The sequence below is a fragment of the Schistocerca serialis genome, unplaced genomic scaffold (genome assembly GCF_023864345.2).
Source record: "Schistocerca serialis cubense isolate TAMUIC-IGC-003099 unplaced genomic scaffold, iqSchSeri2.2 HiC_scaffold_1362, whole genome shotgun sequence".
Classification (NCBI taxonomy): Eukaryota; Metazoa; Arthropoda; class Insecta; order Orthoptera; family Acrididae; genus Schistocerca; species Schistocerca serialis.
In genome coordinates this window covers 17971628-17999313 of record NW_026047583.1, presented here as the reverse complement: position 1 = coordinate 17999313, position 27686 = coordinate 17971628, and positions in this window count along the sequence as shown.

Below are 27686 nucleotides of genomic sequence, written 5' to 3'. Positions count from 1 at the left end.
GGTTTACAGTTAACCTGGAGTGAAGCATCGGAATCTAAAGCCGGACTCACAGGAGAGGTTTAAATCATAGAAAGTTAGATTGTCAGTCCTCTAGTACTTAAGTCTGCATTGTGCCTTTTGTACTAAATTCCGGTCCAATTTCTGTGTTTCATCGGCAATAAGAGGGTCCAAAATATACAGTAAACCTGAAGTGAAGCATCGGAATCTAAAACTGGACACACACGAGAGATTCAGATCATAGAACGTTAGAGTGTCAGTCCTCTTGTACTTAAGTCGGCATTGTGCCTTTTGTATTAAATTCGGATGCAATTTCTGTGTTTTGTCGTCATTAAGAAGGTCCTAGGTATACAGTAAACCTGAAGTGAATCATCGGAATCTAAAATTCAACTCACAATAGAGGTTCAAATCATAGAAAGTTAGAGTGTCAGTACTCTTGTACTTAAGTCGGCATTGTGCCTTTTGTATTAAATTCGGATGCAATTTCTGTGTTTCATCGCCAACAACAAGTTCCAAGGTATACAGTAAACCTGAAGTGAAGCATCGGAATGTAAAACTCAACTCACAATAGAGGTTCAAATCATAGAAACTTAGAGTGTCAGTCCTCTTGTACATAGGTCGGCATTGTGCCTTTTGTATTAAATTCGGATGCAATTTCTGTGTTTCATCGTCAATATGAAGGTCCTAGGTATACAGTAAACCTGAAGTGAAGCATCGGAATCTAAAACTGGACAAACAGGAGAGGTTCAAATCATATAAAGTTCGAGTGTCAGTCCTCTTGTACTTACGTCGGCATTGTGCCTTTTGTATTAAATTCGGATGCAATTTTTGTGTTTTGTCGTCATTAAGAAGGTCCTAGGTATACAGTAAACCTGAAGTGAAGCATCGGAATCTAAAATTCAACTCACAATATGGGTTCAAATCATAGAACGTTGGAGAGTCAGTCCTCTTGTACTTAAGTCGGCATTGTGCCTTTTGTATTAAATTCGGATGCAATTTCTATGTTACATCGTCCATACGAAGGTCCAATTGATACAGTAAAACTGTAGTGAGGCATCGGAATCTAAAACTGGCCTCACTGGAGTGGTTCAAATAATAGAAAAATAGAGTGTCAGTCCTCTTTTACTTAAGTCGGCATTGTGCCTTTTGTATTAAATTCGAATGCAATTTCTGTGTTTCATCGGCAATAAGAAGGTCCAAGGGATACAGTAAACCTGAAGTGAAGCATCGGGCTCTAAAACTGGACTCACAGGAGAGGTTTAATTCATAGAAAGTTAGAGTGTCAGTCCTCTTTTACTTATGTCGGCATTGTGCCTTTTGTATTAAATTCGGATGCAATTTCTGTGCTTCATCGTTAATAAAAAGGTCAAAGGTATATAGTAAACCTGAAGTGAAGCATCGGAATGTAAAACTGGACTCACAGGAGAGTTTTAAATCATAGATCGTTAGGGAGTCAGTATTTTTGTACTTAAGACAGCATTGAGCCTATTGTATTACATTCGGATGCAATTTATGTGTTTCATCCTCAATAAGAAGGTCCAAGGTATACAGTAAACCTGAAGTGAAGCATCGGAATCTAAAACTCAACTCACAGGTGAGGTTCATATCAAAAAGAAAGTTAGAGTGTCAGTCCTCTTGTACTTAAGTCGGCATTTTGCCTTTTGTATTAAATTCGGATGCTATTTCTGTGTTTCATCGTCAATAAGAAGGTCTAAGGTTTTCAGTTAACCTGAAGTGAAGCATCGGAATCTAAAACTGGACTCACAGGAGAGGTAAAATCATAGAAAATTAGAGTGTCAGTCCTCTTGTACTTAAGTCGGCATTGTGCCTTTTGTATTAAATTCGGATGCAATTTCTGTGTTTCATCGTCAATAAGAAGGTCCAAGGTATACAGTAAACCTGAAGTGAAGCATCGGAATCTAAGACTCAACTCACAGGATTGGTTCAAATCATAGAAAGTTAGAGTGTCAGTCCTCTTGTACTTAAGTCGGCATTGTGCCTTATGTATTACATTCGGATGCAATTTCTGTGTTTCATCGTCAATAAGAAGGTACAAGGTATACAGTAAACCAGAAGTGAAGCATCGGAATCTAAAACTGGACTCACAGGAGATGTTTAATTCATAGAAATTTAGAGTGTCAGTCCTCTTGTACTTAAGTCGGCATTGTGCCTTTTGTATTAAATTCGGAAGCAATTTCTGTGCTTCATCGTCAATAAGTAGGTCCAAGGCATACAGTAAACCTGAAGTGAAGCATCGGAATCTAAAACTGGACTCGAGGAGAGGTTTAAATCATAGAACGTTCGAGAGTCAGTCCTCTTGTACTTAAGTCGGCATTGTCCCTTTTGTATTAAATTCGAATGCAATTTCTGTGTTTAATCGTCAATAAGAAGGTCCAAGGTATACAGTAAACCTGAAGTGAAGCATCGGAATCTAAAACTCAATTCTCAGGAAAGGTTCAAATCATAGAAAGTTAGAGTGTCAGTCCTCTTGTACTGTAGTCGGAATTGTACCTCCTGTATTAAATTCGGGTGCAATTTCTGTGTTTCATCGTCAATAAGGAGGTCCAAGGTTTACAGTTAACCTGGAGGGAAGCATCGGAATCTAAAACTGGACTCACAGGAGAGGTTTAAATCATAGAAAGTGAGAGTGTCAGTCCTCTTGTACTTAAGTCGGCATTGTGCCTTTTGTACTACATTCCGAAACAATTTCTGTGTTTCATCGTCAATAAGAAGGTCCGAGGTATACAGTAAGCCTGAAGTGAAGCATCGGAATCCAAAACGGAACTCACACGAGAGGTTTAAATCATAGAAAGTTAGAGTGACAGTCCTCTTGTACTTAAGTCGGCATTGGGCCTTTTGTATTACATTCAGATGCAATTTCTGTGTTTCATCGTCAATAAGAATGTCCAAGGTACACGGTAAACCTGATGTGAATCATCGGAATCTAAAACTGAACTCACAGGAGAGGTCTAATTCATAGAAAGTTAGAGAGTCAGTCCACTTGTACATAAGTCGGCATTGTGCCTTTTGTATTAAATTCGGGTGCAATTTCTGTGTTTCGTCGTCAATAAGACGGTCCAAGGTATACAGTAAACGTGAAGTGAAGCATCAGAATCCAAAACTGGACTCACAGGAGTGGTTATATCATAGAAAGTTAGGGTGTCAGTCCTCTTGTACTTACGCTGGCATTGTGCCTTTTGTATTAAATTCGGATGCAATTTCTGTGTTTCATCGTCAATACGAAGGTCCAAGGTATTCAGTAAACCTAAAATGAAGCATCGGAATCTAAAACTGGACTCACAGGAGAGGTTTAAATCATAGAAAGTTAGAGTATCAGTCCTTTTGTTTTTAAGTCGGCATTGTGCCGTTTGTATTAAATTCGGATGCAATTTCTGTGTTTCATCGTCAATAAGAAGGTCCAAGGTATACAGTAAACCTGAAGTGAAGCATCGGAATCTAACACTCAACTCACAGGATTGGTTCAAATCATAGAAAGTTAGAGTGTCAGTCCTCTTGTACTTAAGTCGGCATTGTGCCTTATGTATTACATTCGGATGCAATTTCTGTGTTTCATCGTCAATAAGAAGGTACAAGGTGTACAGTAAACCAGAAGTGAAGCATCGGAATCTAAAACTGGACTCACAGGAGATGTTTAAGTCATAGAAATTTAGAGTGTCAGTCCTCTTGTACCTAAGTCGGCATTGTGCCTTTTGTATTAAATTCGGAAGCAATTTCTGTGCTTCATCGTCAATAAGTAGGTCCAAGGCATACAGTAAACCTGAAGTGAAGCATCGGAATCTAAAACTGGACTCGAGGAGAGGTTTAAATCATAGAACGTTCGAGAGTCAGTCCACTTGTACTTAAGTCGGCATTGTCCCTTTTGTATTAAATTCGGATGCAATTTCTGTGTTTAATCGTCAATAAGAAGGTCCTAGGTATACAGTAAACCTGATGTGAATCATCGGAATCTAAAACTGAACTCACAGGAGAGGTCTAAATCATAGAAAGTTAGAGAGTCAGTCCACTTGTACATAAGTCGGCATTGTGCCTTTTGTATTAAATTCGGGTGCAATTTCTGTGTTTCGTCGTCAATAAGACGGTCCCAGGTATATATTAAACGTGAAGTGAAGCATCAGAATCCAAAACTGGAGTCACAGGAGTGGTTATATCATAGAAAGTTAGAGTGTCAGTCCTCTTGTACTTAAGTCGGCATTGTGCCTTTTGTATTAAATTCGGATGCAATTTCTGTGTTTCATCGTCAATACGAAGGTCCAAGGTATTCAGTAAACCTAAAATGAAGCATCGGAATCTAAAACTGGACTAACAGGAGAGGTTTAAATCATAGAAAGTTAGAGTATCAGTGCTTTTGTTTTTAAGTCGGCATTGTGCCGTTTGTATTAAATTCGGATGCAATTTCTGTGTTTCATCGTCAATAAGAAGGTCCAAGGTACACAGTTAACCTGAAGTAAAGCATCGGAACCTATTACTCAACTCACAGGAGACGTGTAAATCATAGAAAATTAGAGTCTCAGTCCCCTTGTACTTAAGTCGGCATTGTGCCTTATGTATTAAATTCGGATGCAATTTCTTTGTTTCATCGTCAATAAGACCGTCCAAAGTATACAGTAAACGTGAAGTGAAGCATCTGAATCCAAAACTGGACTTACAGGAGAGGTTTAAATCTTGGAAATTTAGAGTGTCAGTCCTCTTGTACTTAAGTCGGCATTGTGCCTTTTGTATTAAATTCGGATGCAATTTCTGTGTTTCATCGTCAATAAGAAGGTCCAAGGTATACAGTAAACCTGAAGTGAAGCATCGGAATCTAAAACTGGACCGACAGGAGAGGTTCAAATCATAGGAAGTTAGAGTGTCAGTCCTCTTGTACTTAAGTCGGCATTGTGCCTTTTGTATTATATTCGGATGCAATTTCTTTGTTTCATCGTCAATAAGACGGTCCAAGGTATACAGTAAACCTGAAGTGTAGCATCGGAAACTAAAACTGGACTCACAGGAGAGGTTCAAATCATAGAAAGTTAGAGTGTCAGTCCTCTTGTACTTAAGTCTGAGTTGTGCACTCTTTAATAAATATACAGTAAACCTGAAATGAAGCATCGGAATCTAAAACTGGACTCACAGGAGAGGTTTAAACCATAGAAAGTTAGAGTGTCAGTCCTCTTAAACTTATCCGGCATTGTGCATTTTGTATTAAATTCGGATGCAATTTCTGTGTTTCATCGTCAACAAGAAGGTCCAAGGTATACAGTAAACCTGAAGTGAAGCATCGGAATCTAAAAGTGGACTCACGGGAGAGGTTTAAACCATAGAAAGTTAGAGTGTCAGTCCTCTTGCACTTAAGTCGGCATTGTGCCTTTTGTATTAAATTCGGATGCAACTTCTGTAGTTCATCGTCAATAAGAAGGTCCAAGGTATACAGTAAACTTGAAGTGAAGCATCGGTATCAAAAACGGAACTCACACTAGAAGTTTAAATCATAGAAAGTTAGAGTGCCAGTCCTCTTGTACTGAAGTCGGCATTGTGCCTTTTGTATTAAATTCGGATGCAATTTCTGTGTTTCATCGTCTTTAAGAAGGTCCAAGGTATAGAGTAAACCTGAAGTGAAGCATCGGAATCTAAAACAGGACTGACAGGAGAGGTTCAAATCATAGAAAGTTGGAGTGTCAGTCCTCTTGTACTTATGTCGGCATTGTGCCTTTTGTATTAAATTTGGATGCAATTTCTGTGTTACATCGTCAATAAGAAGGTCCAAGGTATACAGTAAACCTGAAGTGAAGCATCGGAATCTTAAACGGGACTCACAGGACAGGTTCAAATCATAGAAAATTAGAGTGTCAGTCCTCTTGTACTTAAGTCGGAATTGTGCCTTTTGTAATAAATTCTGATGCAATTTCAGGGCTTCATCGTCAATAAGAAGGTCCAACGTATACAGTAAACCTGAAGTGAAGCATCGGAATCTAAAACCGGACTCAAAGGAAAGGTTCAAATCATCGAATGTTAGAGTGTTGGTCCTCTGGTAATCAAGTCGGCATTTGCCTTTAGTATTAAATTCGGATGCAATTTCTGTGTTTCATCGTCAAAAAGAAGGTCCAATCGATTCAGTAAACCTGAAGTGAAGTATCGGAATCTAAAACTGGACTCACAGGAGTGGTTCAAATCATAAAAATTTAGAGTTTCAGTCCTCTTGCACTTAAGTCGGCATTGTGCCTTTTGTATTACATTCGGATGCAATTTCTTTGTTTCATCGTCAATAAGACGGTCCAAGGTATACAGTAAACCTTAAGTGAAGCATCAGAATCCAAAACTGGACTTACAGGAGAGGTTTAATTCATAGAAAGTTAGAGTGTCAGTCCTCTTGTTCTTAAGTCGCCATTGTGCCTTTTGTCTTAAATTCGGATGCAATTTCAGTGTTTCAGCGTCAGTAATAAGGTTCAAGGGATACAGTAAACCTGAAGTGAAGCATCGGAATCTAAAACTGGACTCAAACGAGGGGTTCTAATCATCGAGAGTTAGAGTGTCAGTCCTCTAGTCCTCAAGTCGGCATTTGCCTTTTGTAATAAATTCGGATGCAATTTCTGTGTTTCATTGTCAATAGGAAGGTCCAAGGTATACAGTAAACCTGAAGTGTAGGGTCGGAATCTAAAACTGGACTCACAGGAGAGGTTCAAAACATAGAAAGTTAGAGTGTCAGTAAACTTGTACTTCAGTCGGAATTGTGTGTCTTGTAATAAATTCGGATGCAATTTCAGGGCTTCATCGTCAATAAGAAGGTCCAAGGTATACAGCAAACCTGAAGTGAAGCATCGGAATCTAAAACTCGACTCACAGGAGAGATTTAAATCAAAAAAAGTTAGAGTGTCAGTCCTCTTGTCCTTAAGCCGGCATTTGCCTTTTGTACTAAATTTGGATGCAATTTCTGTGTTTCATCGTCAAAAAGAAGGTCCAAGGGATACAGTTAACCTGAAGTGAAGCATTGGAATCTAAAACTGGACACACAGGAGAGGTTCAAATCATAGAAAGTTAGAGTGTTAATCCTCTTGTACTTCAGTACGCATTGTGACTTTTGTATTGATTTCGGACACAATTTCTGTGTTTGATAGTCACTAAGAAGGTCCAAGGGATACAGTAAACCTGAAGTGAAGCATCGGACTCTAAAACTGGACTCACAGGAGAGGTTTAATTCATAGAAAGTTAGAGTGTCAGTCCTCTTGTACTTAAGTCGGCATTGTGCCTTTGGTATTATATTCGGATGCAATTTCTGTGTTCAATCGGCAATAAGAAGGTCCAAGGTATACAGTAAACCTGAAGTGAAACATCGGAATCTAAAACTCAACTCACAGGAGAGGTTCAAATTATAGAAAGTTAGAGTGTCAGTCTTCTTGTACTTAAGTCGGCATTGTGATTTTTTTATTAAATTCGGATGCACTTTCTGTGTTTCATCGTCAATAAGAAGGTCCAAGGTACACAGTAAACCAGAAGTGATGCATCGGAATCTAACAGTCAACTCACAGGATTGGTTCAAATCATAGAAAGTTAGAGTGTCAGTCCTCTTGTACTTAAATCGGCATTGTGGATTTTGAATTACATTCGGATGCAATTTCTGTGTTTCATCGTCAATAAGAAGGTCCAAGGTATACAGTAAACCTGAAGTGAAGCATCGCAATCTAAAACCGGACTCACAGGAGATGTTTAAGTCATAGAAAGTTAGAGTGTCAGTCCTCTTGTACTTAAGTCGGCATTGTGCCCTTTGTATTAAATTCGGATGCAACATCTGTGCTTCATCGTCAATCTGAAGGTCCAAGGTATACAGAAAACCGGAAGTGAAGCATTGGAATCTAAAACTGGACTCGAGGAGTGGTTATATCATAGAAAGTTAGAGTGTCAGTCCTCTTGTACTTAAGTCGGTATTGTGCCTTTTGTATTAAATTCAGATGCAATTTCTGTGCTTCATCGTCAATAAGAAGGTCCAAGGTATTCAGTAAACCTGAAGTGAAGCAACGGAATCTAAAACTGGACTCACAGGAGATGTTTAATTCGTAGAGACTCTAGTGTAAGTCCTCTTGAACTGAAATCGACGTTGTGCCTTTTGTATTAAATTCGGATGCAATTTCTGTGTTTCATCGTCAATAAGAAGGTAAAAGGTTTACAGTTAACCTGAAGTAAAGCATCGGAATCTATTACTCAACTCACAGGAGACGTGTAAATCATAGAAAATTAGAGTGTCAGTCCCCTTGTACTTAAGTCGGCATTGTGCCTTATGTATTAAATTCGGATGCAATTTCTTTGTTTCATCGTCAATAAGACCGTCCAAAGTATACAGTAAACGTGAAGTGAAGCATCAGAATCCAAAACTGGACTTACAGGAGAGGTTTAAATCATGGAAAGTTAGAGTGTCAGTCCTCTTGTACTTAAGTCGGCATTGTGCCTTTTGTATTAAATTCGGATGCATTTTCTGTGTTTCATCGTCAATAAGAAGGTCCAAGGTATACAGTAAACCTGAAGTGAAGCATCGGATTCTAAAACTGGACTCAAAGGAGAGGTTCAAATCATCGAATGTTAGAGTGTCAGTCCTCTAGTACTCAAGTCGGCATTTGCCTTTTGTATTAAATTCGGATGCAATTTCTGTGTCTCATCGTCAATAGGAAGGTCCAAGGTATACAGTAAACCTGAAGTGAAGCATCGGAATCTAAAACAGGACTGACAGGAGAGGATCAAATCATAGAAAGTTAGAGTGTTAGTCCTCTTGTACTTAAATCGGAATTGTCCCTTTTGTAATAAATTCGGATGCAATTTCTGTGTTTCATCGTCAACAAGAAGGTCCAAGGTATACAGTAAACCTGAAGTGAAGCATCGGAAATTAAAACTGGACCGACAGGAGAGGTACAAATCATAGGAGGTTAGGGTGTCAGTCCTCTTGTACTTAAGTCGGCAATGTGCCTTTTGTATTATATTCGGATGCAATTTCTTTGTTTCATCGTCAACAAGAAGGTCCAAGGTATACAGCAAACCTGAAGTGAAGCGTCGGAATCTAAAACTGGACTCGACTAGAGGTTTAAATCATAGAACGTTAGAGAGTCAGTCCTCTTGTACTTAAGTCGGCATTGTACCATTTGTATTAAATTCGGATGCAATTTCTGTGTTTCATCGTCAATAAGAAGGTCCAAGGTATACAGTAAACCTGAAGTGAAGCATCGGAATCTAAAATTGAATTCACAGGAGAGGTTCAAATCATAGAAAGTTAGAGTGTCATTCCTCTTGTACTGAAGTCGGCATTGTTGCATTGTATTAAATTCGGATGCAATTTCTGTGTCTCATCGTCAATAAGAAGATCCAAGGTTTACAGTTAACCTAAAGTGAAGCATCGGAATCTAAAAGTGGACTCACAGGAGAGGTTTAAACCATAGAAAGTTAGAGTGTCAGTCCTCTTGCACTTAAGTCGGCATTGTGCCTTTTGTATTAAATTCGGATGCAATTTCTGTGTTTCATCGTCTTTAAGAAGGTCCAAGGTATAGAGTAAACCTGAAGTGAAGCATCGGAATCTAAAACTGGACTGACAGGAGAGGTTCATATCATAGAAAGTTAGAGTGTCAGTCCTCTTGTACTTATGTCGGCATTGTGCCTTTTGTATTAAATTCGGATGCAATTTCTGTGTTACATCGTCAATAAGAAGGTCCAAGGTATACAGTAAACCAGAAGTGAAGCAATGGAATCTAAAACGGGACTCACAGGAGAGGTTCAAATCATAGAAAGTTAGATTGTCAGCCCTCTTGTACTTAAGTCGGAATTGTGCGTTTTGTAATACATTCCGATGCAATTTCAGGGCTTCATCGTCAATAAGAAGGTCCAAGGTATACAGTAAACCTGAAGTGAAGCATCAGAATCTAAAACCGTACTCAAAGGAGAGGTTCAAATCATCGAAAGTTAGAGTGTCAGTCCTCTGGTAATCAAGTCGGCATTTGCCTTTAGTATTAAATTCGGATGCAATTTCTGTGTTTCATCGTCAAGAAGAAGGTCCAAGGTATACAGTAAACCTGAAGTGAAGCATCAGAATCCAAAACTGGACTTACAGGAGAGGTTTAATTCATAGAAAGTTAGAGTGATAGTCCTCTTGTACTTAAGTTGGCATTGTGCCTTTTGTAATAAATTCCGATGCAATTTCAGGGCTTCATCGTCAATAAGAAGGTCCAAGGTACACAGTAAACCTGAAGTGAAGCATCGGAATCTAAAACCGGACTCAAGGGAGAGGTTCAAATCATCGAATGTTAGAGTGTTAGTCCTCTGGTAATCAAGTTGGCATTTGCCTTTAGTGTTTAATTCGGATGCAATTTCTGTGTTTCATCGTCAATAAGAAGGTCCAATTGATGCAGTAAACCTGAAGTGAAGCATCGGAATCTAAAACTGGACTCAAACGTGGGGTTCTAATCATCGAAAGTTAGAGTGTCAGTCCTCTTGTCCTCAAGTCGGCATTTGCCTTTTGTATTAAATTCGGATGCAATTTCTGTGATTCATTGTCAATAAGAAGGTCCAAGGTATACAGTAAACCTGAAGTGTAGGATCGGAATCTAACACTGGACTCACAGGAGAGGTTCAAATCACAACAAGTTAGAGTGTCAGTCCTCTTGGGCTTAAGCCGGCATTTGCCTTTTGTATTAAATTTGGATGCAATTTCTGTGTTTCATCGTCAAAAAGAAGGTCCAAGGGATACAGTTAACCTGAAGTGAAGCATCGGAATCTAAAACTGGACACACTGGAGAGGTTCAAATCATAGAAAGTTAGAGTGTTAATCCTCTTGTACTTAAGTCGGCATTGTGACTTTTGTATTAATTTCGGACGCAATTTCTGTGTTTCATAGTCACTAAGAAGGTCCAAGGGATACAGTAAACCTGAAGTGAAGCATCGGAATCTAAAACCGGACTCACAGGAGATGTTTAATTCATAGAAAGTTACAGTGTCAGTCCACTTGTACTTAAGTCGGCATTGTGCCTTTTGTATTAAATTCGGATGTAACATCTGTGCTTCATCGTCAATCTGAAGGTCCAAGGTATACAGTAAACCGGAAGTGAAGCAGTGGAATCTAAAACTGGACTCGAGGAGAGGTTTAAATCACAACATGTTAGAGTGTCAGTCCTCTTGGGCTTAAGCCGGCATTTGCCTTTTGTATTAAATTTGGATGCAATTTCTGTGTTTCATCGTCAAAAAGAAGGTCCAAGGGATACAGTTAACCTGAAGTGAAGCATCGGAATCTAAAACTGGACACACTGGAGAGGTTCAAATCATAGAAAGTTAGAGTGTTAATCCTCTTGTACTTAAGTCGGCATTGTGACTTTTGTATTAATTTCGGACGCAATTTCTGTGTTTCATAGTCACTAAAAAGTCCAAGGGATACAGTAAACCTGAAGTGAAGCATCGGAATCTAAAACCGGACACACAGGAGATGTTTAATTCATAGAAAGTTACAGTGTCAGTCCACTTGTACTTAAGTCGGCATTGTGCCTTTTGTATTAAATTCGGATGCAACATCTGTGCTTCATCGTCAATCTGAAGGTCCAAGGTATTCAGTAAACCGGAAGTGAAGCATTGGAATCTAAAACTTGACTCGAGGAGAGGTTTAAATCATAGAACGTTAGAGAGTCAGTCCTCTTGTACTTAAGTCGGCATTGTGCCTTTTATATTAAATTCGGATGCAATTTCTGTGTTTAATCGGCAATAAGAAGGTCCAAGGTATACAGTAAACCTGAAGTGAAGCATCGGAATCTAAAACTGAATTCACAGGAGAGGTTCAAATCATAGAAAGTTAGAGTGTCAGTCCTCTTGTACTTAAGTCGGCATTGTGCCTTTTTTATTAAATTCGGATGCACGTTCTGTGTTTCATCGTCAATAAGAAGGTCCAAGGTATACAGTAAACCTGAAGTGATGCATCGGAATCTAACACTCAACTCACAGGAATGGTTCAAATCATAGAAAGTTAGAGTGGCTGCCCTCTTGTACCTAAGTCGGCATTGTGGATTTTGAATTACATTCGGATGCAATTTCTGTGTTTCATCGTCAATAAGAAGGTCCAAGGTATACAGTAAATCTGAAGTGAAACATCGGAATCTAAAACTCAACTCACAGGAGAGGTTCAAATTATAGAAAGTTAGAGTGTCAGTCCTCTTGTACTTAAGTCGGCATTGCGCCTTTTGTATTAAATTCGGATGCAATTTCTGTGTCTCATCGTCAATATGAAGGTCCAAGGAATACAGTAAACCTGAAGTGAAGCATCGGAATCCATAACTGGACTCAAAGGTGTGGTTCAAATCATTGAAAGTTAGAGTGTCAGTATTCTTGTACTTAAGTCGGCATTGTGCCTTTTGTATTACATTCGGATGCAATTTCTATGTTACATCGTCCATACGAAGGTCCAATTGATACAGTAAACCTGAAGTGAGGCATCGGAATCTAAAACTGTCCTCACAGGAGTGGTTCAAATACTAGAAAAATAGAGTGTCAGTCCTCTTTTACTTAAGTCGGCATTGTGCCTTTTGTATTAGATTCGGATGCAATTTCTGTGTTTCATCGGCAATAGGAAGGTCCAAGGTATACAGTAAACCTGAAGTGAAGCATCAGAATCTAAAACTGGACTCACAGGAGAGGTAAAATCATAGAAAGTTAGAGTGTCAGTCCTCTTGTACTTAAGTCGGCATTGTACCATTTGTATTAAATTCGGATGCAATTTCTGTGTTTCATCGTCAATAAGAAGGTCCAAGGTGTACAGTAAACCTGAAGTGAAGCATCGGAATCTAAGACTCAACTCATAGGATTGGTTCAAATCATAGAAAGTTAGAGTGTCAGTCCTCTTGTACTTATGTCGGCATTGTGCCTTATGTATTACATTCGGATGCAATTTCTGTGTTTCATCGTCAAAAGAAGGTACAAGGTATACAGTAAACCAGAAGTGAAGCATCGGAATCTAAAACTGGACTCACAGGAGATGTTTAATTCATAGAAATTTAGAGTGTCAGTCCTCTTGTACTTAAGTCGGCATTGTGCCTTTTGTATTAAATTCGGATGCAATTTCTGTGCTTCATCGTCAATAAGTAGGTCCAAGGCATACAGTAAACCTGAAGTGAAGCATCGGAATCTAAAACTGGACTCGAGGAGAGGTTTAAATCATAGAACGTTCGAGAGTCAGTCCTCTTGTACTTAAGTCGGCATTGTGCCTTTTATATTAAATTCGGATGCAATTTCTGTGTTTAATCGGCAATAAGAAGGTCCAAGGTATACAGTAAACCTGAAGTGAAGCATCGGAAATTAAAACTGGACCGACAGGAGAGGTTCAAATCATAGGAGGTTAGGGTGTCAGTCCTCTTGTACTTAAGTCGGCAATGTGCCTTTTGTATTATATTCGGATGCAATTTCTTTGTTTCATCGTCAACAAGAAGGTCCAAGGTATACAGTAAACCGGAAGTGAAGCATCGGAATCTAAAACTGGACTCGAGGAGAGGTTTAAATCACAACATGTTAGAGTGTCAGTCCTCTTGGGCTTAAGCCGGCATTTGCCTTTTGTATTAATTTTGGATGCAATTTCTGTGTTTCATCGTCAAAAAGAAGGTCCAAGGGATACAGTTAACCTGAAGTGAAGCATCGGAATCTAAAACTGGACACACTGGAGAGGTTCAAATCATAGAAAGTTAGAGTGTTAATCCTCTTGTACTTAAGTCGGCATTGTGACTTTTGTATTAATTTCGGACGCAATTTCTGTGTTTCATAGTCACTAAGAAGGTCCAAGGGATACAGTAAACCTGAAGTGAAGCATCGGAATCTAAAACCGGACACACAGGACATGTTTAATTCATAGAAAGTTACAGTGTCAGTCCACTTGTACTTAAGTCGGCATTGTGCCTTTTGTATTAAATTCGGATGCAACATCTGTGTTTCATCGTCAATCTGAAGGTCCAAGGTATACAGTAAACCGGAAGTGAAGCATTGGAATCTAAAACTTGACTCGAGGAGAGGTTTAAATTATAGAACGTTAGAGAGTCAGTCCTCTTGTACTTAAGTCGGCATTGTGCCTTTTATATTAAATTCGGATGCAATTTCTGTGTTTAATCGGCAATAAGAAGGTCCAAGGTATACAGTAAACCTGAAGTGAAGCATCGGAATCTAAAACTGAATTCACAGGAGAGGTTCAAATCATAGAAAGTTAGAGTGTCAGTCCTCTTGTACTTAAGTCGGCATTGTGCCTTTTTTATTAAATTCGGATGCACTTTCTGTGTTTCATCGTCAATAAGAAGGTCCAAGGTATACAGTAAACCTGAAGTGATGCATCGGAATCTAACACTCAACTCACAGGAATGGTTCAAATCATAGAAAGTTAGAGTGGCTGCCCTCTTGTACCTAAGTCGGCATTGTGGATTTTGAATTACATTCGGATGCAATTTCTGTGTTTCATCGTCAATAAGAAGGTCCAAGGTATACAGTAAATCTGAAGTGAAACATCGGAATCTAAAACTCAACTCACAGGAGAGGTTCAAATTATAGAAAGTTAGAGTGTCAGTCCTCTTGTACTTAAGTCGGCATTGCGCCTTTTGTATTAAATTCGGATGCAATTTCTGTGTCTCATCGTCAATATGAAGGTCCAAGGAATACAGTAAACCTGAAGTGAAGCATCGGAATCCATAACTGGACTCAAAGGTGTGGTTCAAATCATTGAAAGTTAGAGTGTCAGTATTCTTGTACTTAGGTCGGCATTGTGCCTTTTGTATTACATTCGGATGCAATTTCTATGTTACATCGTCCATACGAAGGTCCAATTGATACAGTAAACCTGAAGTGAGGCATCGGAATCTAAAACTGGCCTCACAGGAGTGGTTCAAATACTAGAAAAATAGAGTGTCAGTCCTCTTTTACTTAAGTCAGCATTGTGCCTTTTGTATTAGATTCGGATGCAATTTCTGTGTTTCATCGGCAATAGGAAGGTCCAAGGTATACAGTAAACCTGAAGTGAAGCATCAGAATCTAAAACTGGACTCACAGGAGAGGTAAAATCATAGAAAGTTAGAGTGTCAGTCCTCTTGTACTGAAGTCGGCATTGTTGCATTGTATTAAATTCGGATGCAATTTCTGTGTCTCATCGTCAATAAGAAGATCCAAGGTTTACAGTTAACCTAAAGTGAAGCATCGGAATCTAAAAGTGGACTCACAGGAGAGGTTTAAACCATAGAAAGTTAGAGTGTCAGTCCTCTTGCACTTAAGTCGGCATTGTGCCTTTTGTATTAAATTCGGATGCAATTTCTGTGTTTCATCGTCTTTAAGAAGGTCCAAGGTATAGAGTAAACCTGAAGTGAAGCATCGGAATCTAAAACTGGACTGACAGGAGAGGTTCATATCATAGAAAGTTAGAGTGTCAGTCCTCTTGTACTTATGTCGGCATTGTGCCTTTTGTATTAAATTCGGATGCAATTTCTGTGTTACATCGTCAATAAGAAGGTCAAAGGTATACAGTAAACCAGAAGTGAAGCAATGGAATCTAAAACGGGACTCACAGGAGAGGTTCAAATCATAGAAAGTTAGATTGTCAGCCCTCTTGTACTTAAGTCGGAATTGTGCGTTTTGTAATACATTCCGATGCAATTTCAGGGCTTCATCGTCAATAAGAAGGTCCAAGGTATACAGTAAACCTGAAGTGAAGCATCAGAATCTAAAACCGTACTCAAAGGAGAGGTTCAAATCATCGAATGTTAGAGTGTCAGTCCTCTGGTAATCAAGTCGGCATTTGCCTTTAGTATTAAATTCGGATGCAATTTCTGTGTTTCATCGTCAAGAAGAAGGTCCAAGTTATACAGTAAACCTGAAGTGAAGCATCAGAATCAAAAACTGGAATTACAGGAGAGGTTTAATTCATAGAAAGTTAGAGTGATAGTCCTCTTGTACTTAAGTTGGCATTGTGCCTTTTGTAATAAATTCCGATGCAATTTCAGGGCTTCATCGTCAATAAGAAGGTCCAAGGTATACAGTAAACCTGAAGTGAAGCATCGGAATCTAAAACCGGACTCAAGGGAGAGGTTCAAATCATCGAATGTTAGAGTGTTAGTCCTCTGGTAATCAAGTCGGCATTTGCCTTTAGTATTTAATTCGGATGCAATTTCTGTGTTTCATCGTCAATAAGAAGGTCCAATTGATGCAGTAAACCTGAAGTGAAGCATCGGAATCTAAAACTGGGCTCAAACGTGGGGTTCTAATCATCGAAAGTTAGAGTGTCAGTCCTCTTGTCCTCAAGTCGGCATTTGCCTTTTGTATTAAATTCAGATGCAATTTCTGTGATTCATTGTCAATAAGAAGGTCCAAGGTATACAGTAAACCTGAAGTGTAGGATCGGAATCTAACACTGGACTCACAGGAGAGGTTCAAATCACAACAAGTTAGAGTGTCAGTCCTCTTGGGCTTAAGCCGGCATTTGCCTTTTGTATTAAATTTGGATGCAATTTCTGTGTTTCATCGTCAAAAAGAAGGTCCAAGGGATACAGTTAACCTGAAGTGAAGCATCGGAATCTAAAACTGGACACACTGGAGAGGTTCAAATCATAGAAAGTTAGAGTGTTAATCCTCTTGTACTAAGTCGGCATTGTGACTTTTGTATTAATTTCGGACGCAATTTCTGTGTTTCATAGTCACTAAGAAGGTCCAAGGGATACAGTAAACCTGAAGTGAAGCATCGGAATCCATAACTGGACTCAAAGGTGTGGTTCAAATCATTGAAAGTTAGAGTGTCAGTATTCTTGTACTTAAGTCGGCATTGTGCCTTTTGTATTACATTCGGATGCAATTTCTATGTTACATCGTCCATACGAAGGTCCAATTGATACAGTAAACCTGAAGTGAGGCATCGGAATCTAAAACTGGCCTCACAGGAGTGGTTCAAATACTAGAAAAATAGAGTGTCAGTCCTCTTTTACTTAAGTCGGCATTGTGCCTTTTGTATTAGATTCGGATGCAATTTCTGTGTTTCATCGGCAATAGGAAGGTCCAAGGTATACAGTAAACCTGAAGTGAAGCATCAGAATCTAAAACTGGACTCACAGGAGAGGTAAAATCATAGAAAGTTAGAGTGTCAGTCCTCTTGTACTTAAGTCGGCATTGTACCATTTGTATTAAATTCGGATGCAATTTCTGTGTTTCATCGTCAATAAGAAGGTCCAAGGTATACAGTAAACCTGAAGTGAAGCATCGGAATCTAAGACTCAACTCATAGGATTGGTTCAAATCATAGAAAGTTAGAGTGTCAGTCCTCTTGTACTTATGTCGGCATTGTGCCTTATGTATTACATTCGGATGCAATTTCTGTGTTTCATCGTCAAAAGAAGGTACAAGGTATACAGTAAACCAGAAGTGAAGCATCGGAATCTAAAACTGGACTCACAGGAGATGTTTAATTCATAGAAATTTAGAGTGTCAGTCCTCTTGTACTTAAGTCGGCATTGTGCCTTTTGTATTAAATTCGGATGCAATTTCTGTGCTTCATCGTCAATAAGTAGGTCCAAGGCATACAGTAAACCTGAAGTGAAGCATCGGAATCTAAAACTGGACTCGAGGAGAGGTTTAAATCATAGAACGTTCGAGAGTCAGTCCTCTTGTACTTAAGTCGGCATTGTGCCTTTTATATTAAATTCGGATGCAATTTCTGTGTTTAATCGGCAATAAGAAGGTCCAAGGTATACAGTAAACCTGAAGTGAAGCATCGGAAATTAAAACTGGACCGACAGGAGAGGTTCAAATCATAGGAGGTTAGGGTGTCAGTCCTCTTGTACTTAAGTCGGCAATGTGCCTTTTGTATTATATTCGGATGCAATTTCTTTGTTTCATCGTCAACAAGAAGGTCCAAGGTATACAGCAAACCTGAAGTGAAGCGTCGGAATCTAAAACTGGACTCGACTAGAGGTTTAAATCATAGAACGTTACAGAGTCAGTCCTCTTGTACTTAAGTCGGCATTGTACCATTTGTATTAAATTCGGATGCAATTTCTGTGTTTCATCGTCAATAAGAAGGTCCAAGGTATACAGTAAACCTGAAGTGAAGCATCGGAATCTAAAACTGAATTCACAGGAGAGGTTCAAATCATAGAAAGTTAGAGTGTCATTCCTCTTGTACTGAAGTCGGCATTGTTGCATTGTATTAAATTCGGATGCAATTTCTGTGTCTCATCGTCAATAAGAAGATCCAAGGTTTACAGTTAACCTAAAGTGAAGCATCGGAATCTAAAAGTGGACTCACAGGAGAGGTTTAAACCATAGAAAGTTAGAGTGTCAGTCCTCTTGCACTTAAGTCGGCATTGTGCCTTTTGTATTAAATTCGGATGCAATTTCTGTGTTTCATCGTCTTTAAGAAGGTCCAAGGTATAGAGTAAACCTGAAGTGAAGCATCGGAATCTAAAACTGGACTGACAGGAGAGGTTCATATCATAGAAAGTTAGAGTGTCAGTCCTCTTGTACTTATGTCGGCATTGTGCCTTTTGTATTAAATTCGGATGCAATTTCTGTGTTACATCGTCAATAAGAAGGTCCAAGGTATACAGTAAACCAGAAGTGAAGCAATGGAATCTAAAACGGGACTCACAGGAGAGGTGCAAATCATAGAAAGTTAGATTGTCAGCCCTCTTGTACTTAAGTCGGAATTGTGCGTTTTGTAATACATTCCGATGCAATTTCAGGGCTTCATCGTCAATAAGAAGGTCCAAGGTATACAGTAAACCTGAAGTGAAGCATCAGAATCTAAAACCGTACTCAAAGGAGAGGTTCAAATCATCGAATGTTAGAGTGTCAGTCCTCTGGTAATCAAGTCGGCATTTGCCTTTAGTATTAAATTCGGATGCAATTTCTGTGTTTCATCGTCAAGAAGAAGGTCCAAGGTATACAGTAAACCTGAAGTGAAGCATCAGAATCAAAAACTGGACTTACAGGAGAGGTTTAATTCATAGAATGTTAGAGTGATAGTCCTCTTGTACTTAAGTTGGCATTGTGCCTTTTGTAATAAATTCCGATGCAATTTCAGGGCTTCATCGTCAATAAGAAGGTCCAAGGTATACAGTAAACCTGAAGTGAAGCATCGGAATCTAAAACCGGACTCAAGGGAGAGGTTCAAATCATCGAATGTTAGAGTGTTAGTCCTCTGGTAATCAAGTCAGCATTTGCCTTTAGTATTTAATTCGGATGCAATTTCTGTGTTTCATCGTCAATAAGAAGGTCCAATTGATGCAGTAAACCTGAAGTGAAGCATCGGAATTTAAAACTGGACTCAAACGTGGGGTTCTAATCATCGAAAGTTAGAGTGTCAGTCCTCTTGTCCTCAAGTCGGCATTTGCCTTTTGTATTAAATTCGGATGCAATTTCTGTGATTCATTGTCAATAAGAAGGTCCAAGGTATACAGTAAACCTGAAGTGTAGGATCGGAATCTAACACTGGACTCACAGGAGAAGTTCAAATCACAACAAGTTAGAGTGTCAGTCCTCTTGGGCTTAAGCCGGCATTTGCCTTTTGTATTAAATTTGGATGCAATTTCTGTGTTTCATCGTCAAAAAGAAGGTCCAAGGGATACAGTTAACCTGAAGTGAAGCATCGGAATCTAAAACTGGACACACTGGAGAGGTTCAAATCATAGAAAGTTAGAGTGTTAATCCTCTTGTACTAAGTCGGCATTGTGACTTTTGTATTAATTTCGGACGCAATTTCTGTGTTTCATAGTCACTAAGAAGGTCCAAGGGATACAGTAAACCTGAAGTGAAGCATCGGAATCTAAAACCGGACTCACAGGAGATGTTTAATTCATAGAAAGTTACAGTGTCAGTCCACTTGTACTTAAGTCGGCATTGTGCCTTTTGTATTAAATTCGGATGTAACATCTGTGCTTCATCGTCAATCTGAAGGTCCAAGGTATACAGTAAACCGGAAGTGAAGCATTGGAATCTAAAACTGGACTCGAGGAGAGGTTTAAATCACAACAAGTTAGAGTGTCAGTCCTCTTGGGCTTAAGCCTTCATTTGCCTTTTGTATTAAATTTGGATGCAATTTCTGTGTTTCATCGTCAAAAAGAAGGTCCAAGGGATACAGTTAACCTGAAGTGAAGCATCGGAATCTAAAACTGGACACACTGGAGAGGTTCAAATCATAGAAAATTAGAGTGTTAATCCTCTTGTACTTAAGTCGGCATTGTGACTTTTGTATTAATTTCGGACGCAATTTCTGTGTTTCATAGTCACTAAGAAGGTCCAAGGGATACAGTAAACCTGAAGTGAAGCATCGGAATCTAAAACCGGACACACAGGAGATGTTTAATTCATAGAAAGTTACTGTGTCAGTCCACTTGTACTTAAGTCGGCATTGTGCCTTTTGTATTAAATTCGGATGCAACATCTGTGCTTCATCGTCAATCTGAAGGTCCAAGGTATACAGTAAACCGGAAGTGAAGCATTGGAATCTAAAACTTGACTCGAGGAGAGGTTTAAATCATAGAACGTTAGAGAGTCAGTCCTCTTGTACTTAAGTCGGCATTGTGCCTTTTATATTAAATTCGGATGCAATTTCTGTGTTTAATCGGCAATAAGAAGGTCCAAGGTATGCAGTAAACCTGAAGTGAAGCATCGGAATCTAAAACTGAATTCACAGGAGAGGTTCAAATCATAGAAACTTAGAGTGTCCGTCCTCTTGTACTTAAGTCGGCATTGTGCCTTTTTTATTAAATTCGGATGCACTTTCTGTGTTTCATCGTCAATAAGAAGGTCCAAGGTATACAGTAAACCTGAAGTGATGCATCGGAATCTAACACTCAACTCACAGGAATGGTTCAAATCATAGAAAGTTGGAGTGGCTGCCCTCTTGTACCTAAGTCGGCATTGTGGATTTTGAATTACATTCGGATGCAATTTCTGTGTTTCATCGTCAATAAGAAGGTCCAAGGTATACAGTAAACCTGAAGTGAAACATCGGAATCTAAAACTCAACTCACAGGAGAGGTTCAAATTATAGAAAGTTAGAGTGTCAGTCCTCTTGTACTTAAGTCGGCATTGCGCCTTTTGTATTAATTTCGGATGCAATTTCTGTGTCTCATCGTCAATATGAAGGTCCAAGGAATACAGTAAACCTGAAGTGAAGCATCGGAATCCATAACTGGACTCAAAGGTGTGGTTCAAATCATTGAAAGTTAGAGTGTCAGTATTCTTGTACTTAAGTCGGCATTGTGCCTTTTGTATTACATTCGGATGCAATTTCTATGTTACATCGTCCATACGAAGGTCGAATTGATACAGTAAACCTGAAGTGAGGCATCGGAATCTAAAACTGGCCTCACAGGAGTGGTTCAAATACTAGAAAAATAGAGTGTCAGTCCTCTTTTACTTAAGTCGGCATTGTGCCTTTTGTATTAGATTCGGATGCAATTTCTGTGTTTCATCGGCAATAAGAAGGTCCAAGGTATACAGTAAACCTGAAGTGAAGCATCAGAATCTAAAACTGGACTCACAGGAGAGGTAAAATCATAGAAAGTTAGAGTGTCAGTCCTCTTGTACTTAAGTCGGCATTGTACCATTTGTATTAAATTCGGATGCAATTTCTGTGTTTCATCGTCAATAAGAAGGTCCAAGGTATACAGTAAACCTGAAGTGAAGCATCGGAATCTAAGACTCAACTCATAGGATTGGTTCAAATCATAGAAAGTTAGAGTGTCAGTCCTCTTGTACTTATGTCGGCATTGTGCCTTATGTATTACATTCGGATGCAATTTCTGTGTTTCATCGTCAATAAGAAGGTACAAGGTATACAGTAAACCTGAAGTGAAGCATCGGAATCTAAAACTGGACTCACAGGAGATGTTTAATTCATAGAAATTTAGAGTGTCAGTCCTCTTGTACTTAAGTCGGCATTGTGCCTTTTGTATTAAATTCGGATGCAATTTCTGTGCTTCATCGTCAATAAGTAGGTCCAAGGCATACAGTAAACCTGAAGTGAAGCATCGGAATCTAAAACTGGACTCGAGGAGAGGTTTAAATCATAGAACGTTCGAGAGTCTGTCCTCTTGTACTTAAGACGGCATTCTCCCTTTTGTATTAAATTCGGATGCAATTTCTGTGTTTAATCGTCAATAACAAGGTCCAAGGTGTACAGTAAACCTGAAGTGAAGCATCGGAATCTAAAACTCAATTCTCAGGAAAGGTTCAAATCATAGAAAGTTAGAGTGTCAGTCCTCTTGTACTGAAGTCGGAATGTACCTTTTGTATTAAATTCGGATGCAATTTCTGTGTTTATTCGTCAATAACAAGGTCCAAGGTGTACAGTAAACCTGAAGTGAAGCATCGGAATCTAAAACTCAATTCTCAGGAAAGGTTCAAATCATAGAAAGTTAGAGTGTCAGTCCTCTTGTACTGAAGTCGGAATGTACCTTTTGTATTAAATTCGGATGCAATTTCTGTGTTTCATCGTCAAGAAGAAGGTCCAAGGGTGACAGTAGACCTGAAGTGAGGCATCGGAATCTAAAACTGGACTCACAGGAGTGGTTCAAAACATAGAATGTTAGAGTGTCAGTCCTCTTTTACTTAAGTCGGCATTGTGCTTTTTGTATTAAATTCGGATGCAATTTCTGTTCATCGTCAATAAGAAGGTCCAAGGTATACAGTAAACCAGAAGTGAAACATCGGAATCTAAAGCTGGACTCACAGGAGACGTTTAATTCATAGAAATTTAGAGTGTCAGTCCTCTTGTACTTAAGTCGGCATTGTGCCTTTTGTATTAAATTCGGATGCAATTTCTGTTCATCGTCAATAAGAAGGTCCAAGGTTTACAGTTAATCTGGAGTGAAGCATCGGAATCTAAAACTGGACTCACAGGAGAGGTTTGAATCATAGAAAGTGAGAGTGTCAGTCCTCGTGTACTTAAGTCGGCTTGTGCCGTTTGTATTAAATTCAGATGCAACTTCTGTGTTTCGTCGTCAATAAGGAGGTCCAAGGCTTACAGTTAACCTGGTGTGAAGCATCGGAATCTAAAACTGGACTCACAATAGAGGTTTAAATCATAGAAAGTGAGTGAGTCAGTCCTCTTGTACTTAAGTCGGCATTGTGCCTTTTGTACTACATTCCGATGCAATTTCTGTGTTTCATCGTCAATAAGAAGATTCGAGGTATACAGTATGCCTGAAGTGAAGCATCGGAATCTAAAACTGGACTCACAGGAGAGGTATAAATAGTAGAAAGTTAGAGTGTCAGTCCTCTTGTACTTAAGTCGCCATTGGGCCTTTTGTATTAAATTCGGATGCAATTTATGTGTTTCATCGTCAATAAGAAGGTCCAAGGTATACAGCAAACCTGAAGTGAAGCATCGGAATCTAAAACTGAACTCACAGGAGAGGTTTAATTCATAGAAAGATAGAGTGTCAGTCCCCTTGTACTTAAGTCGGCATTGTGTCATTTGTATTAAATTCGGCTGCAATATCTGTGTTTCATCGTCAATATGAACGTCCAAGGAATACAGTAAAACTGAAGTGAAGCATCGGAATCTAAAACTGGACTCACACGAGAGGTTTAAGTCATAGAAAGTTGGAGTGTCAGTCTTCTTGTACTTAAGTCTGCATTGTCCCTTTTGTATTAAATTCGGATGCAACTTCTGTACTTCATCGTCAATAAGAAGGTCCAAGGGATACAGTAAACCTGATGTAAAGAATCGGAACCTAAAACTGGACTGACAGGAGAGGTTCAAATCATTGAAGTTAGAGTGCCAGTATTCTTGTCCTTAAGTCGGCATTGTGCCTTTTGTATTAAATTCGGATGCTATTTCTGTGTATCATCGTCAATAAGACGGTCTAAGGTTTACAGTTAACCTGAAGTGAAGCATCGGAATCTAAAACTGGACTGACAGGAGAGGTTCAAATCATAGAAAGTTAGAGTGTCAGACCTCATGTAGTTAAGTCGGCTTGTGCCTCTTGTATTAAATTCGGATGCAATTTCTGTGTTTCATCGGCAATAAGAAGGTCCAAGGTATACAGTAAACCTGAAGTGAAGCATCGGAATCTAAAACTCAACTCACAAGAGAGGTTCATATTATAGAAAGTTAGAGTGTCAGTCCTCTTGCACTTAAGTCGGCATTGTGCCTTCTGTATTAAAGTCGGATGCTTTTTCTGTGCTACATCGTCAATAAGAAGGACCAAGGTATACAGTAAACCTGAAGTGAAGCATCAGAATCTAAAACTGGACTCACAGGAGAGGTAAAATCGTAGAAAGTTAGAGTGTCAGTCCTCTTGTACTTAAGTCGGCATTGTGCCTTTTGTATTAAATTCGGATGCAATTTCTGTGTTTCATCGTCAATAAGAAGGTCCAAGGTATACAGTGAACCTGAAGTTAAGCATCGGAATCTAAGACTCAACTCACAGGATTGGTTCAAATCATAGAAAGTTAGAGTGTCAGTCCTCTTGTACTTAAGTCGGCATTGTGCCTTGTGTATTACATTCGGATGTAATTTCTGGGGTTAATCGTCAATAAGAAGGTACAAGGGATACAGTAAACCTGAAGTGAAGCATCGGAATCTAAAACTGGACTCGAGGAGAGGTTTAAATCATAGAACGTTCGAGACTCAGCCCTCTTGTACTTAAGTCGGCATTGTGCCTATTGTATTAAATTCGGATGCAATTTCTGTGTTTCATCGTCAATAAGATGGTCCAAGGGATACAGTAAACCTGAAGTGAAGCATCGGCATCTAAAACCGGACTCACAGGAATGGTTAAAATCATAGGAAGTTAGAGTGTCAGTCCTCTTGTACTTAAGCCGGCATTGTGCATTTTGTATTAAATTCGGATGCAATTACTGTGTTTCATCGACAATATGAAGGTCCAAGGGATACAGTAAACCTGAAGTGAGGCATCGGGATCTAAAACTGGACTCACAGGAGTGGTTCAAAACATAGGATGTTAGAGTGTCAGTCCTCTTTTACTTATGTCGGCATTGTGCCTTTTGTATTAAATTCGGAGGCAATTTCTGTTCTTCATCGTCAATAAGAAGGTCCGAGGGATACAGTAAACCTGAAGTGAAGCATCGGAATCTAAAACTGGGCTGACAGGAGAGGTTCAAATCATAGAAAGTTAGAGTGTCAGTCCTTTTGTACTTAAGTCGGCATTGTGCCTTTGTATTAAATTCGGATGCAATATCTGTGTTACATCGTCAATACGAAGGTCCAATTGATACAGTAAAACTCAAGTGAAGCATCGGAATCTAACACTGGACTCAGAGGAGTGGTTCAAATCATAGAAAGTTAAAGTGTCAGTCCTCTTATACTTATGTCGGCATTGTTCCTTTTGTATTAAATTCGGATGCAATTTCTAAGTTTCATCGTCAAAAAGAAGGTGCAAGGGATACAGTAAACCTGAAGTGAAGAATCGGAATCTAAAACTGGACACACAGGAGAGGTTCAAACCATAGAAAGTTGGAGTGTCAGTCCTCTTGTACTTAAGTCGGCATTGTGCCTTTTGTATTAAATTCGGATGCAATTTCTAAGTTTCATCGTGAATAAGAAGGTCCAAGGGATACAGTAAACCTGAAGTGAAGCATCGGAATCTAAAACTCAACTCACAATAGAGGTTCAAATAATAGAAAATTTGTGTGTCAGTCCTCTTGTACTTAAGTCGGCGTTGTGCCTTTTGTATTAAATTCGGACGCAATTTCTGTGTTCAATCGTCAATACGAAGGTCCAAGGTATACAGTAAACCTGAAGTGAAGCATCGGAATCTAAAACTCAATTCTCAGGCAGGTTCAAATCATAGAAAGTTAGAGTGTCAGTCTTCTTGTACTGTAGTCGGAATTGTGCCTTTTGTATTAAATTCAGATGCAACTTCTGTGTTTCATCGTCAATAAGACGGTCCAAGGTATACAGTAAACGTGAAGTGAAGCATCAGAATCGAAAACTGGACTCACAGGAGTGGTTCAAATCATAGAAAGTTAGAGTGTCAGTCCTCTTGTACTTAAGTCGGCATTGTGCCTTTTGTATTAAATTCGGATGCAATTTCTGTGTTTCATCGTCAATAAGAAGGTGCAATGTAATCAGGAAACTTGAAGTGAAGCATCGGAATCTAAAACTGGACTCAAAGGAGAGGTTCAAATCATCGAATGTTAGAGTGTCAGTCCTCTTGTACTTAAGTCGGCATCGTGCCTTTTGTATTAAATTCGGATGCAATTTCTGAGCTTAATCGTCAATAAGAATGTCCAACGTATACAGTAAACCTGAAGTGTGGCATCAGAATCTAAAACTGGACTTACAGGAAAGGTTCAAACCATAGAAAGTTAGAGTGTCATTCCTCTTGTACTTATGTCGGCATTGTGCCCTTTGTATTAAATTCGGATACAACTTCTGTGTTTCATCGTCAATAAGAAGGTCCTAGGGATACAGTAAACCTGAAGTGAAGCATCGGAATCTAAAACTGGACTCACAGGGGAGGTTTAAATCAAAGAACGTTAGAGTGTCAGTCCTCCTGTACTTAAGTCGGCATTGTGCCTTTTCTATTAAATTCGGATGGAATTTCTGTGTTTCATCGTTAATAAGAAGGTCCAAGGTATACAGTAAACCTGAAGTGAAGCATCGGTAACTAAAACTCAACTCACAGGAGAGGTCAAAATCATAGAAAGTTAAAGTGTCAGTCCTCTTGTACTTAAGTCGGCATTGTGCCTTTTGTATTAAATTCGGATGCAATATCTGTGTTTCATCGTCAATAAGAAGGTCCAAGGTATACAATAAAACCTTAAGTGAAGCATCGGAATCTAAAACTGGACTCACTTGAGAGGTTTAAATCATAGAATGTTAAAGTGTAAGTCCCCCTGTACTTAAGTCGGCATTGTGCCTTTTGTAATAAATTCTGATGCAATTTCTGTTTTTCATCGTCAATAATTAGGCCCAAGGTATACAGTAAACCTGAAGTGAACCATCGGAATCTAAAACTCAATTCACAGGAGAGGTTCAAATCATAGAAAGTTAGAGTGACTGTCCTCTTGTACTTATGGCGGCATTGTGCCTTTTGTATTACATTCGGATGCATTTTCTGTGTTTCATCGTCAATAAGAAGGTCCAAGGTATACAGTAAACCTGAAGTGAAGCATCGGAATCTAAAACTGGACTCACAGGAGAGTATTAAATCATAGAAAGTTAGAGTGTCAGTCCTCTTGTACTTATGTCGGCATTGTGACCTTTGTATTAAATTCGGATGCAACTTCTGTGTTTCATCGTCAATAAGAAGGTCCAAGGGATACAGTAAACCTGAAGTGAAGCATCGGAATCTAAAACTGGACTCACAGGGTGGTTTAAATCATAGAACGTTAGAGTGTCAGTCCTCCTGTACTTAAGTCGGCATTGTGCCTTTTCTATTAAATTCGGATGCAATTTCTGTGTTTCATCGTTAATAAGAAGGTCCAAGGTATACAGTAAACCTGAAGTGAAGCATCGGTAACTAAAACTCAACTCACAGGAGAGGTTAAAATCATAGAAGGTTAAAGTGTCAGTCCTCTTGTACTTAAGTCGACATTGTGCCATTTGTATTACATTCGGATGCAATTTCTGTGTTTCATCGTCAATAAGATGGTCCAAGGTATACACTAAACCTGAAGTGAAGTATCGGATTCTAAAACTGGACTTACAGGGGAGGTTTAAATCATCGAACGTTAGAAAGTCAGTCCTCTTG